Source organism: Ceratotherium simum, chromosome 18 (assembly GCF_057802395.1).
Source record: "Ceratotherium simum simum isolate JZ-2026a chromosome 18, ASM5780239v1, whole genome shotgun sequence".
Taxonomy (NCBI): domain Eukaryota; kingdom Metazoa; phylum Chordata; class Mammalia; order Perissodactyla; family Rhinocerotidae; genus Ceratotherium; species Ceratotherium simum.
The window spans coordinates 42,880,167-42,893,282 of NC_141917.1; positions in this window are offsets into that span (position 1 = coordinate 42,880,167).

A 13,116-nucleotide genomic window follows, 5' to 3' on the forward strand; every position below is an offset into this window, starting at 1 on the left:
TTTTAAAACTTTTAAAGAATTTTCTTAAATTAAAAAATTTATTTAGATCTAGCAAAATTTTATTTAGGGCAATGTATAGTGCTTAAGTGTACTTTTGGGTTCCAAATTACCGGAATTTGAATCCTGGTGCTAATTCCCATATCTGTGAACTCAGGCAGGTCTTCTCAGTTTCTTCATCTTCGAAATGAGAATAATGTACCAACCTAATAAGATTGCTATGAGGGTTAAATGAGTTAAAATTCATGAAGTGCCTGGCACATAGTAGGTGCTCCATAAATGTCAACTGTTATCGTTATTGAATGTCTACTATGTCAGTGCTTCCTAAACCTTTTTGCATCACAGCATAATTGAAAATGATGACATTTCTCTGGCACAGGGAGTAGACAGAGGGGATCAATATCTCACAGCACACTCACCTGCCTTGGCCATTGGTCAGGAAAGCAAAGGTCTGAGTTAGTCCTTTTGTGGATATCTTTGTATTGGCTCAGCCCGGCCCGAACCCCTAAGAAACTCATTTTGTGGGGATGGTTAAAGTCCTAGGCTAAAAAAATGAGTCAATATTGTGAGATTTTTCAGAACAGCAAGAGCCCTTCTTCCCTCTGCTGGAATTACATGACCTTACAGACACCTCTGTAGGGTACTGGCCCTGAAATAACCACTTTCAAGTTAAGGATTTGTCATTAGAAAGCCCTGTCAAAATGCAAAGATAAGTGGGAAAAAGTGACATATCAATCAAGAACTTTCCGTTTATGCCTTGGGACCGTTTGGGAATTTAAAAATGTCAAAAGCGGAGGGTGGGGAACCTGTATAGTGAGAGGGCAACATGAGGACACTGAGGTTACTTGAGAGTAGGTGAACAAAGCTAGGAGAAAATGCTATGGAACAAAGGTGATAAATGTGGAAGACAAACCTGGCCTGCCATGCATTTTGTTTAAATCTGGCCCTGACCAGGAAGTACATGGATAGCCATTTACTTCCTTGCCTGTGCCTAAGGTGTTTCTGAAACTGCGTCAGCCTAGGAACTATCTCCACGTCCTGCATCAACCTAATGACATCAGCATCCATTATAATGACTCAATTAGCACCCTAACCTCACAATTTCTCATCATTCTCTTTTCCAGTGTTCTTCAACTTCACTCTGTATCAGAAACCCACAGATCTAACCACACCTTGGATCGAGTCATCGGATGAAATTGCTCCACCTGCAAAATTTTGGATTGTGAGTTTCTCTCTCTACTGAGAGCTACCTACCCTTCTAGCTCTCTTACTCACTCACTCCCATTGAGTCTGCAATTTGTCCTCAAGGTGACCTCCAGTCTTTGTTCTCAGAGTTTATCAGTAATTTCCTACCTTCTCTTATCTTCCTAAACTGTGAGAACCTTTTATCAACCATTTTACTGCTCTTAGTAGTATCTTCAATTCCCTTGACCTTCAGCCATGTTTACCTTGTCAATGCTATTTCCTATTTCCCTTTTCCTTGAACTACCAGCCCCTCCCCAACATTTATTCTTAGTACAGAACCTTGTTTCATTATTCCCTGTAAAAACCAAGCCCACCATTTTTGAGCATCCTTAACTTTTTTTCTCCAATTTAGGAGACAACTATGTATTTATCCTTTTCCTCTTTTTCCCATTGCTTAACAGGAGGAACAACCCATATTCTTGTAAAAGTTTTCCTCTTTCTATGTTCTTCGTCCTGCTCCTACCAAGTTCAGCCTCCTAGTTTTCTATTTTTCATGATTAGCCTAAAATACCTTAGAAAATTAAAAAAATTAAATACTAACTCAATGGTGAGTTGGGGACAGCTTTTCTGTATATGTTAAAACCTTTGTAACCTAATAGCATCTAATTCACCAAACAGAATTAAAAGTAATTAATTCAATATAAGTCTCAAAAATGAAGCAATTTAAGCCACATCATAATCCACTTAATAAAATAAGTTTGCGATGAAATATAAACTTAAATCAAGTTGTAACTAAATTTCCAAGCTAGAAAACAGGAAAAATTCATTTCATAGCAACGAAACTAAGCAACATTACGACTCCATTTCAAAAATCTTACTGAAGAATAATGTATATTCAGAAAAATGATCATACTATGAGTATAACTTGAAAATTTTTCACAAACTGAACACAGCCATGTAACTTGCATCTAGATCGAGAAACAGAACATGACCAGCTCCCAAAAGGCCCCTCCTGCTTCCTTCTAGTTACTGGAAGGCCACTGGTGACCACTATTCTGACTTCTGGCACCATAGTTTTATGGCTATCATTTTAAAATTGAGAAGTTAGCAGAAACTTCTTAATGTTATTAGTACTTGCTTATTTTATTTCATTCTAATGAAATAGTAGAGCAGGAGAGTTTGAAATGAGATAAGTACTGCTCTGTATAAAGGTTAAGTACAGATGTGAATTGAAGCGGAGGGAGTCTAGCTTCTCGTTACTCCAGACCTCTGGGAAACCTGGTGAAATGGCCCTGGGCTGGTCAGTGATCTTGCATTACCCTCTTTCACAGAGAGCTTGGATTCAGAGAAGGAAAGGCCAGTGCAGAAGCGTGAGCAGCGCTTAGGTGCATCCTATTCACGGATACATGCATAGGACAGGGAAATCAAGTATTGTGACTGCAGCTTTGGAATAGCCCACACTAGCTTCAGAATACCATCCTGAGGAGTTTGAGCATACTTTGCTCTTGTTAGCTCTGACAAAACATGTGCAGAAGCAAGGGCTTTCCTTTGTTGACCCTCATTTGAAAGAATACTCTTCGCTTACAAAATAGATTCCTTGGCTCCAAGTCTGATACTTATACTAAAACCAGATAGGGGAGAAATACCAATATGAATTTTTAGAAAATATTTTTATTTTTTATTCTTGTATGGCCAAGAATTCCCATACCCTTGCCTGGGATTTGGATAAAGACATAGTACTAATTGTATTAAATAATGGCTAGGCAAATGTGTGTCTGTCTCCTCAAGGGAAGATGGCAGTGCCTACTGAAAAGGTAAAATTAAATGAATATACTTCTTGAGATAACTGGAATTTTCTGAAAATTGTCCTCTGATTTTTCTTTACAATTTTAGGAGTTGGTCATTTTCCATAATCAACAAATAATAAATGGAATTTAGTGTCAGAGTCAAATGAAACTGGAAACAAAGCTAATCTAGCTCATATTTCAAATGATGAGAATTATTATTTTGCTGTAAGCAGGCAGGAGATAGACAGACTCTTAGGGTGAACTCTGTGACCTCTCACTTCCTGGTGTTATTTGTGTCATTTCCTTCTCATGACTGTGAAAGTATGTACTTGACTATGTTAAATAAGATTATAATGCCCATCTTGCTAGTGTCTCTTTGTTGTGGCTTTGAAAAATCAAATTGCCATGTTGTGGCCTCTATGTTACATGAGACTGTAATGCTTGTCTTGTGAGGAGGCTCTTTCTCTCTCTCTTGCTGGATTTGATGAAGCAAGCTGCCATATTGTGAACTGCCATATGGAGAGATCTATGTGTCAAGGAACCGAGGGTGGCCTCTGGCCAACAGCTAGTGAGAAATTGAAGCTTTCAGTCTTACAACCTCAAGGAACTGAATTCTGCCAACAAAACAGATCCTGCCCCAGTCAAACCTCAGGTAAGACAGCATCCTCAGCCAACAATTTGATAGCAGCCTTGTGAGACCCAAAGCAGAGAACCTAGTCAAGCTGTGCTCAGACTCCTGACCCAAAGAAACTGTGAGATAATAAATGTGTGTTGTTTTAAGCTGCTAAGTTTGTAGTAGTTTGTTATACAGCAGTAGAAAACTAATGCAGCTTGCAAAAGTTGAAAGCTATTCATGTAAATGTTCATAATGAATGTTGTTTTTACTCATTCAAATCAAGCACTTCTTAAGTCAATAAGAAGATATGGATCTGGAGAAGGAAATTATATCAAACTGGAGGCTGCTCTGGTGTCCTGAAGACCCAAGAATTAAGGGGTCCAATTTATTCAATTTATTTATTCCATAAACATTTATTGAGCATCAACTATGTATCAGGCACTGAGATATGGATCTAAACAAGACACGTGTTGTTCTTCAGCACCTCAAAGTCTAATGAGAGAGAGACATAAATAAACCAGCAATTATAGCAATATCATAATGCTGTGAGGAAGGTGTTAAGAGAGCATTCCAGGAGTGCTCATGTATGAATACTTCAGAAACTGGGGGTATAAGAACTCTGTACCTCTCTCTACCTCCAGTCTCACATGCTCACACCTTGTGGTGGATTAAAAACGGTCATAAATTCTTTGATACTCCTCTTTGGAGAGATGAGGTCTACTTCCCCTCCTTTTGAATTTGGGTAGGCTTGAATACTATACTGATCAACAGAGTACAGAAAAAGTGACTCTGCCAGTTTGGGGGCTAGCCTTTAAGAATAGATTTCACCTTGGTCTCTGGAAGTCCTGAGCCACCATGTAAGAAGTCCAGCTACCTTGTTAGACCATATGGAGAAGGCTGAGATGACATGGACGGGGGTAGTGGCCCAGCTGCCGAGGCACCAGGCATGTGAGTAAAGCCATCTTGGAACCTCCAGACCAGCTCATGTATCAGGTGAATACTACTTTAATGCCAATCAGTGCCACATACAGCAGAAGAATTGCCTAGCTGAGCCCTGCCCAAATTCCTGACCCACAAAATTTTGAGATATAATAAAATATTTATTATTTTAAGTCACTAAGTTTTGTTAGGGAGCAATAAATAACCAGAACGAAGCCCTCAAATCCATCATGCAAAATGCTGAAAATCCAACCATCTCACTCTCCTTGAAGGTCTGCCAATGCCTTTACATCACCTAAGCCCCTTTTGTATGTCATAAAAGTCCTCAATGACCTGATCCCTACTTAATTCTCTAGCCTTTTCTCTAATATAACCTCCAACTCCAGGCTGTCATATTAGCAATTTGCTAATGGTTCCTGGGCCAGCCTCCAATATACTGTTCCTGCTTCCATGCCAAGAAAAGATAGTTTATGCTGTTCCCTTGGCTTATTATTGCCTTCTTCATTTTCTTCACTTAACTCTATCACCATCTTTCAGTATTCATCTTAGAAGTTATTTCCTTCTCCCAGAAGTCTTCTCTGACTTCTTCCTGCTCTAGACCATGAGAAACTCACAGCAAAAGAATGCAAATGATTCCAGATGATCTCCTCTACCTGTTTTCCTCCAGAGTGAGCTAATTCTGGGTCAGTAGGAAAGGGCTTCTGTCCTCAATCTTGACATGCCCTGGCATCCGGTAAGATGAACAATAGCCCCATATGATTCTTGGGTGTCCTCACCCCCACATTAGGCAGCTGTAGAGATGTCCTTGTTCCACTTGGACTCTGGATGTACATTCCATGCCACTATCCACTTTCATGACTTATTGTCATGACTATTAGACCCCTTGGGCCCTTTGTCAACTAAATTCTGTGCCCTTTTGGGGGCATAGGGGCAATTGAGCTCTTCACCTGTGCCTCTCTGGGTCTGCTAGAGATTCAGAGGGGCTGCCTGAGGCTTTCCCTGCCTATGGCACTTTATGTGGCCATATTTGCCTTACTACTGTCACAATACTGTGGGCTAGGAAACATCTGCTAGGCTGCTGCCTTCTAGGATTTCACACGGTTACAGATCCTCAACATCATCATGAGCCTCCATCATCTTTCCCCACCTTGGAGCTAACCTCAAAGTCAGGGGCATAGTGGAGGACCCTGTCTTACATCTTCACTACCTCTAGTTCTCTTGCTAACACTCATTTCTCTACTTTTGCCCTCTCCAACTTGGAAAGTCTTTATCTAGTCTAGAGGTGGGGGTGGTGGGAGGTTGATGTCAGTGGCACAGGCAATTAAAACTGGTCAGAAAACACTCTTCCCAAGTCTTTCTGTCTTATACCTGGACCAAGGCTTTTGAACTTGCAAGTCAAGAGATTGACACTTTTATTCTCTGCTAATGCTATGATAATTTTTCTAAAGCAGTGGAGGAGAGTTAATAAATGGGGAGTGCAGAGAGAAAAAAAATAATTTTGAATGAATACTTTACTAAAATATCTTGACATACCAGAATCAAGTTTTTAGCTCTCCCAAGTTTATGCTCCCTCTTCTCACACCTGCCAAGACAGTCGTGTGTAAGAAACCCCAAATTAGAATGAAGAGTGTCTGCTTCTTTAATCTGATTCCTGCTGTGTAGGTAATGAGAAGAGGAGAGAGATCAACCAGATGAAACCTTGCTTTCAAAAACATGGGGCCATGGGCCGGCCCTGTGGCTTAGCGGTTAAGTGCGCGCGCTCCGCTACTGGCGGCCCAGGTTCAGATCCTGGGTGTGCACCGACGCACTGCTTCTCTGGCCATGCTGAGGCCGCGTCCCACATACAGCAACTAGAAGGATGTGCAACTATGACGTACAACTATCTACTGGGGCTTTGGGGGGAAAAAAAAAACACGGGGCCAGAGCTTAAAACTAAATATTTTCCCAAGGGCTGATTGACTTGGGAACTGAGCCTCAGAGGTCATGTAGAAAATTTCCCAGTGACATTCAAGGCAGCCCACACTCTCTATTATGATAAATAAAGGGAAAAACTAAAACAGCTGCCTGGCACTGAACTTCTCTTTGTGTCCAGCTCTAGTTCTGCCTTGTGGAGCTGTGTGAAAGAGGGTAACCAATGCCCAGATGTGTCCCTACACATCTCCTTCCCTTTGACCATTTCTTCATGCATTCATTTCTCCTTCACCCTATTACCTCTTAACATCATTATGAATGTTTTTTCATACACTGCCTTTTTCTGCATGCATGAAGGCAGAACAAGAAATGAAAGAATAAACAATAGCTCTCATGTGTTTACCTGTAATGGTAGGAGGTAGCGAAAGGAAACCGTTTGTCTCTAAACTTCTCTAGCATCTAGCTACAGATGGACTAAATGATCCAACCTCAAATGCAGAAAACTATTCTAAATCATTTAGACTGTGATTTTGATTTTAAAAAGGATAAAGTGATTTTTTTCCCAGTAGGAATAAGTTACACTGTTTTCTCTAACTGATCAGAGACAAATTTTCAATCCCTGAAAAACAAGTATAATCATAACAGCCACCCTTTCTTGAGTGCCAGCTATGTGACTAACTACCTATACAGTCGTCCCTTGGTATCCACAGGGGGTGGGGGGAATTGGTTCCAGGACCCCCTCAGATACCAGTATCAGTGGATGCTCAAGTCCCTTATATAAAATGCATAGTTTTTGCATATAACCTGTGCACATCTTCCCATATACTTTAAATCATCTCTAGATTACTTAGAATACCTAATACATGTAAATGCTATGTAAATAGTTGTTATGTTGGATTGTTTAAGGAAAAAAAAGTCTGTACACATTCAGAACAGGTGCAACCATCTTAGGCCTTTCAATCCGTGGTTGGCTGAATCCATGGATGTGGAACTCGTAGATACTGGCCAACTGTATTAGGCACTTTATATCCCAATTAATCTTTGCAATAAACCAATGTGGAAGATGTTGTCATTCCCATTTTATATATGGGAAAGCAAAAGCTCTGAGAGTTTAAACAATTGGCCAAGGCCACACAGCTAGAAATTTGTTCACGGGCCTGGAATTTAAGTTTTGATTGCTCTCAAAATCATGCTCTTTCATGATACCACATTGTCACCTCACCACATGTCTTACAAATGCCTTCTCATGATTTTCATGATTTTGAGCTGTGTCATAAATGTGATGGATAAAGAGGTTGGGATAAAAATGTTTTCTACCACAATTCTTTGGATCCTGAGACTGTGCTCTTAAACGCTACGGGAATGGCTATTCATAAATTACAGGGTAAAAAGTTACTTTATAATTTAAAATATAGTCAGTATCAATTTCTGTATAAACTAGGGCTCCTTATGCTACAAGTGACAAAATAACACAATACGTTTCTGAGAAGTCCAGAGGCTCTAGGCAAGCTTTGGTCTGATGGCTCAAATGATGTCACCAAGGGCCTGGCTTCTCTCTCTCTCTCTACTCTGCTTCGACGGTATGGCTGGAGCCTCGGGCTCTAGTCAGTGGTTGCCTGAGTCATTACCATACTTCACTCTATGGTGACAAAATGACTGTGGCAGTTTGAAGTCTAACATCACCACACCATTCCAGTGGGAGAAGAGTGAAAGTTTGCCTTTCCCAAAAGCTCTAGCAAACGTCTCCTTGTATTTCATTGGCTCTAATTAGGTTACATGTCCATGCACAAATCCTGGCCAGGGGAATGAGATAAGCTGATTAGCTTCAGTTCACTGGCTCCCACCTCTGTAGCTCACCCAAGACACATGTCTGAGAATGAGAGGAGGGCGGTTCCCCAAAGCAAATACAGGGGATTATTTCCTGGAGGAGGATGTACCCTGGGCAGGAAACAGCAGTTGTCCATGGCACCCACACACCTATGGCCTAGAATTGTTAATATTTTGGTATATTTCCTTCAAATCAAAACTTATTTTCTAAAATATTTTTTACTTGCATATACTTTTTGTTTTGTTTCTTCATTTACCATTATGGCGTAAGCAATTTTGCATGTTGTTAAAAACTCATTTTACTGACTATACTCATAGTGCTTTTATTGCTCAATGAAATCTCCCAATAGACTCATGGATATAGATATTGGCAGTAGATGAAGCTGGAGGGTATGCTAACTTTAAATTAGGCTGGGTATAGTCTTGGAAGGAGGCAGCTACCTGGCTGCTCCCTACTACTCTTGGCTGCAGCCAAGCCCCAAGCCCCTCTCTGCATGGCTTCTGGGGTTTGGTTTGCAAGAGGAGAGAATGAGGAGAAGGTAGGCTCAAACCTTCCAGCTACACTTGGTCCACTTTGCCCTGTTGCCACAATCCCCCAATAGAAAAACTAGACACCATCACGTTTTCCCTCATGACCTGAGAAACTTTCTAGCATGGGTAAAAAGACCAAACAGTGGGAAAACAACTAATTAGAATTATGGCAGATCATGGGTGGAAGGAGCCACCATTGTATGACTCTGAAAACCATCACCATGGCCCTGGCATCAGTCTCTGAAGACATACAGTATCGCCTCTATGTGAGATGTTTTTCATTTGGTTGGAATTTTCACTTGTAAGAGGGCCAGTTTCTTTAGGATTTGGCCAGAATATTTCAGATCCTGAATTTGTGGGTCCAAACTCATTTGTGCTTATTCTAAGTAGAATAATCAGGTTGAACCTATGGATTAACAGTTGACATTGTGCCAAACAAAATATTTTCTTCTTTGAGGCAAGTAATGAGTTCCAATATTCTTCTTGAGCCTTTCTCTGCTAAGGAAACAGGTCACATCATTAAAACTGCCTTGGAGGCAATTATATGGTAGCATTTCTTAAGCTAACATTCTAGAAGAGAGGGAACTATACCAATACAGAGAATTATTAATTGCTATTTTTGTGCCCTGAGATGACCTGACGTTTTATGTGTTAGTCTCTAAGTGAAGTTCACAGTTATCACGTTATGTGCAAAGGTACAAGGCACTGCACAAGGGGTGGGTGGCTGCTGGCTCTGATTTCTGTTCTGCTGGGCCTTGGTGGAAGCAACAAATTAGGCAAATAGAAGCAGGCACAATGCATGTTACATGTTGGTTTGTTTCATGTTTGTTATTTATGATGATGGATCTGAAAGGAATCACTGGATGATAGGACTGAAGACCAGGTGGCTCTACCACTTATTAGCTCTATAACTTTACACAGGTTACCTATCTCATCTGAAACTCCATTTCCTTATCTGTAAAATGGGAATACAATTTTTTTCAACAAGTTATTATGAAATCTAAATAAGACAATATATGTAAAAGTGCTTTAGGTAACAAATATTTTATAAATGTTAAGGTGTATTATTGTTGTTATGATTATTATTACTATTAAGTTTACTATTAAGTTTAATGGAAAGACTTATAGATTGACTAGTTAACTTCGATAGCTTAGTAGGAATCCATGGCTTAGGGTCTCAAAATAACGATGAAAACATAAATGTCAGAATCTTATTTTACACACACACTGCAGTTTGTTTAGTTGGTGCCCTTGGTGACGATGGGGTAGATTTTTTTACCTTTCTAGTTCTTGCTTCCCATTTGCCAAGTAGTTAAGGCAGGATTCTTTCCAGATTCCAGCATCATAGCTTTTGAGAATTGATAGAGACCCCAGAAATTTGACTGTATGTCCAACCTTCTTATTCTACCGATGAGGAAATTGGGACTCGCTCTGGTTCCAGTTAGTCCCTCATTCAAACAAATAGTAAATGGCGGAATTGAGATGACAACCTACAGTCCCAAGTGAATGTGATACTGGACTGAATGACTTGGAGTAGTCTGGATCTGATGTTATACCGTAAAGTGATCCTGTCACATGGAGATACAGAATCTTTTGTGTGCAAATAACCAAGGTTCTTGAGTAACTGTCTTAAGAATGGGATGAGAATCTCCAATGGATTTTTGTCATTTTTCTGATATCATTAAATTGTATTATCTGTAAGAATATTGTTTAGAAAACATTGCCATGGTATAATTCTTGTTACTTGCTTAGGATAAGAAATTATACCCACCATTTATCAATCACACATCATGTGCCAAAAATTCTACTTAAATTAGGTAACTTAACCTTCCCACCAACCTAGAAAGTTGGTACTACTCTCCCATTTTACAGATGAAATCAAAGCTCAGAAAGGTTTGGGAACTTACTCAAGGTCACAGAGCTAAACGTCAGAGCCAGGACTCTAAGCCAGGTCTGTAAGGCATTGAAGCCCAGGCTCTTTGCACCACTTTTAGTTAGTGAGTATAGATGACTCAGAGACTAAGACTGTTTCATTGATGGCCACATCTTTTGTTCCTAGCCAATTAGAAAATAAAACTTCTGCACAATCTGTCCTAAACCAGAGTTGCTTGCTCAACACAATACACACTGTTAAGATTCTCTACTTCAAACAAGTGTTTAGAATCCTTCCCTTTTACAGTGAATTCACACTGGTTTGACCCCAGCTCTCCAAATCTCTCCATTTGATTTTGTCCTCTTTTTCCAATTTTCATAAGCACTTCAGGTTCCTTTCTTGAGTGTGAAGGGAAGGAAAAGAATTACTATATGTAGTCAAATATGGAACCTTGGTTAATAAACATAAGAAGTAGGGGCCAGCCCCGTGGTTTAGCAGTTAAGTGCGCCCACTCCGCTACTGGTGGCCCGGGTTTGGATCCCGGGCGTGCACCAACGCACCGCTTGTCAGGCCATGCTGAGGCGGCGTCCCACATACAGCAACTAGAAGGATGTGCAATTATGATATACAACTACTGGGGCTTTGGGGAGAAAAAGGGAAAAAAAGGAGGAAGATTGGCATGGATGTTAGCTCGGGGCTGATCTTCCTCATACACACAATAATAATAATAATAATAATAAAAGAAAGGTTCTAGAAATAAATAAATGTAAGAAGTAGAAATTTAGGCAAACACTCAAGTTAAATAGAATTTGGTTACTGCTTAGCATTAAGGCATGACAATAAATACTTTTTAGATAACTAACTGAAAGACAGGCCTGTCCCTTCTGTTTCTTGGGAACTTTATACATACTTGAACATTAAGCAAAAGATCCTGGAGAGAAAGGTAAGAAGTTTTTCACGATTCTACAATTTGGTTGAAATAATCTTATGTGTAGAACATACACATCATGCGTTCCTTTGGAAAACCACATTCCATGTGCAAGGCACGTGGGCTGTGAAGGGGGTGGGCAGATGACTAAGTTGGGGTCAGAACATCTCTGAGTCTTGGCTCTGTAACTTCCTGACTATGCAGCCTTTGGCAAGTCTGAATTTCACTTTCCTAATGGGTAGAATGGGACTAACAAAGGCTGTCCCTGGCTACTGCACAAGGATGGTATGAGGGCCAAATGAGAGAAGAGATGAGAAAGGGCTTTCTAAATCATGAAGTGCTGGGCAAATATAAGGAGTTAATATCAACCACAGAACTTCCTTACTTTGTGTGTGACTACCTGTGATAGGGTGGTGGCTTGAGGAGGTGGTATGGGGAAGTGTTGTGCTAAGGAGGATATTGGTAGTTTTACATTCAGATGCTAAACCACAGCTGCCGAGCAGGCAGAAAGCCAGGGCAAGCCTGCTCTCTCTAACTGCACTTGAGACTCCACTTTTCTTGCTTTACTATTCATTCACTGCCTTGCCTATGAACAGGGAAGTGTAAGGCCCCTCACTTGCCACAATCAAGTGGGGAGGAGGGAAGCCAGTGCTGAGCAACAGAGAGGTTGAGTCACTAACAATAACTACTATTTGTGAGTGCTTAGTATGTGTCAGATGTGATGCTAAGTGTTTTGCATACATCATCTTACTTATTTCTCATGTCAGAAAATGAGGTCAGTATGATTGTTATCCCCATTTCACGGATAAGGAAACTGAGAGTCAGAGAAGTCAAATAACTTGCCCAAGATATTAAGTAGATGGCAGTCTCCACCAAAAGTCAAATCCGGGTGGTTCGATTCTAAAACCGACATCCTCAAAGACCTATACTCTCTTCTTAGAAGCCAGAGTAATCTCTGGCTCACATACATTCTCACACTCAGCTTCCTGCTGCCAAACACAACCCCATTGGTGGTATCCAGTTTCCAAAACAACAGATGCAGAGAAGGAAGGGGTTAGGTGCCAATGATGTTCTGGCAACTCCATTTCCTACTCACCGCATAGACCTTCCTCAGTGCAGTAATGTCTTGTTCTGTGGGGGTGGCCAAGCATTTATCTGATAGCCTGTATCTTTTTGCTGCTGGAACTTCTGGCTAATACGTGTCATAAAGTTGTCATAGTAGTTTAGGCCACAGTAGGATTAGGGTTGTAATTAAGGCAGGGTTTGGTGTGGTGGTCACAGCCAAGGAATGTCTGTGACCTGGGGATAGGGGGCAGTTGCTAATAGTGGCAGCAACTGGTACCAGACCAAGTCCTCATCTCCATAGACCAATGGAATCACCATCTATAGCAAATATTTCCTGAGCATCATTGGAGTGCCACATTCAATGCCAGGTGTCAGATACTTACACATGATAAGGCACTTAGATGTGAGAGAAAGCAGTAGAAGGCAGTATATGAAAAAAACAGATCAGTGGCTCAGA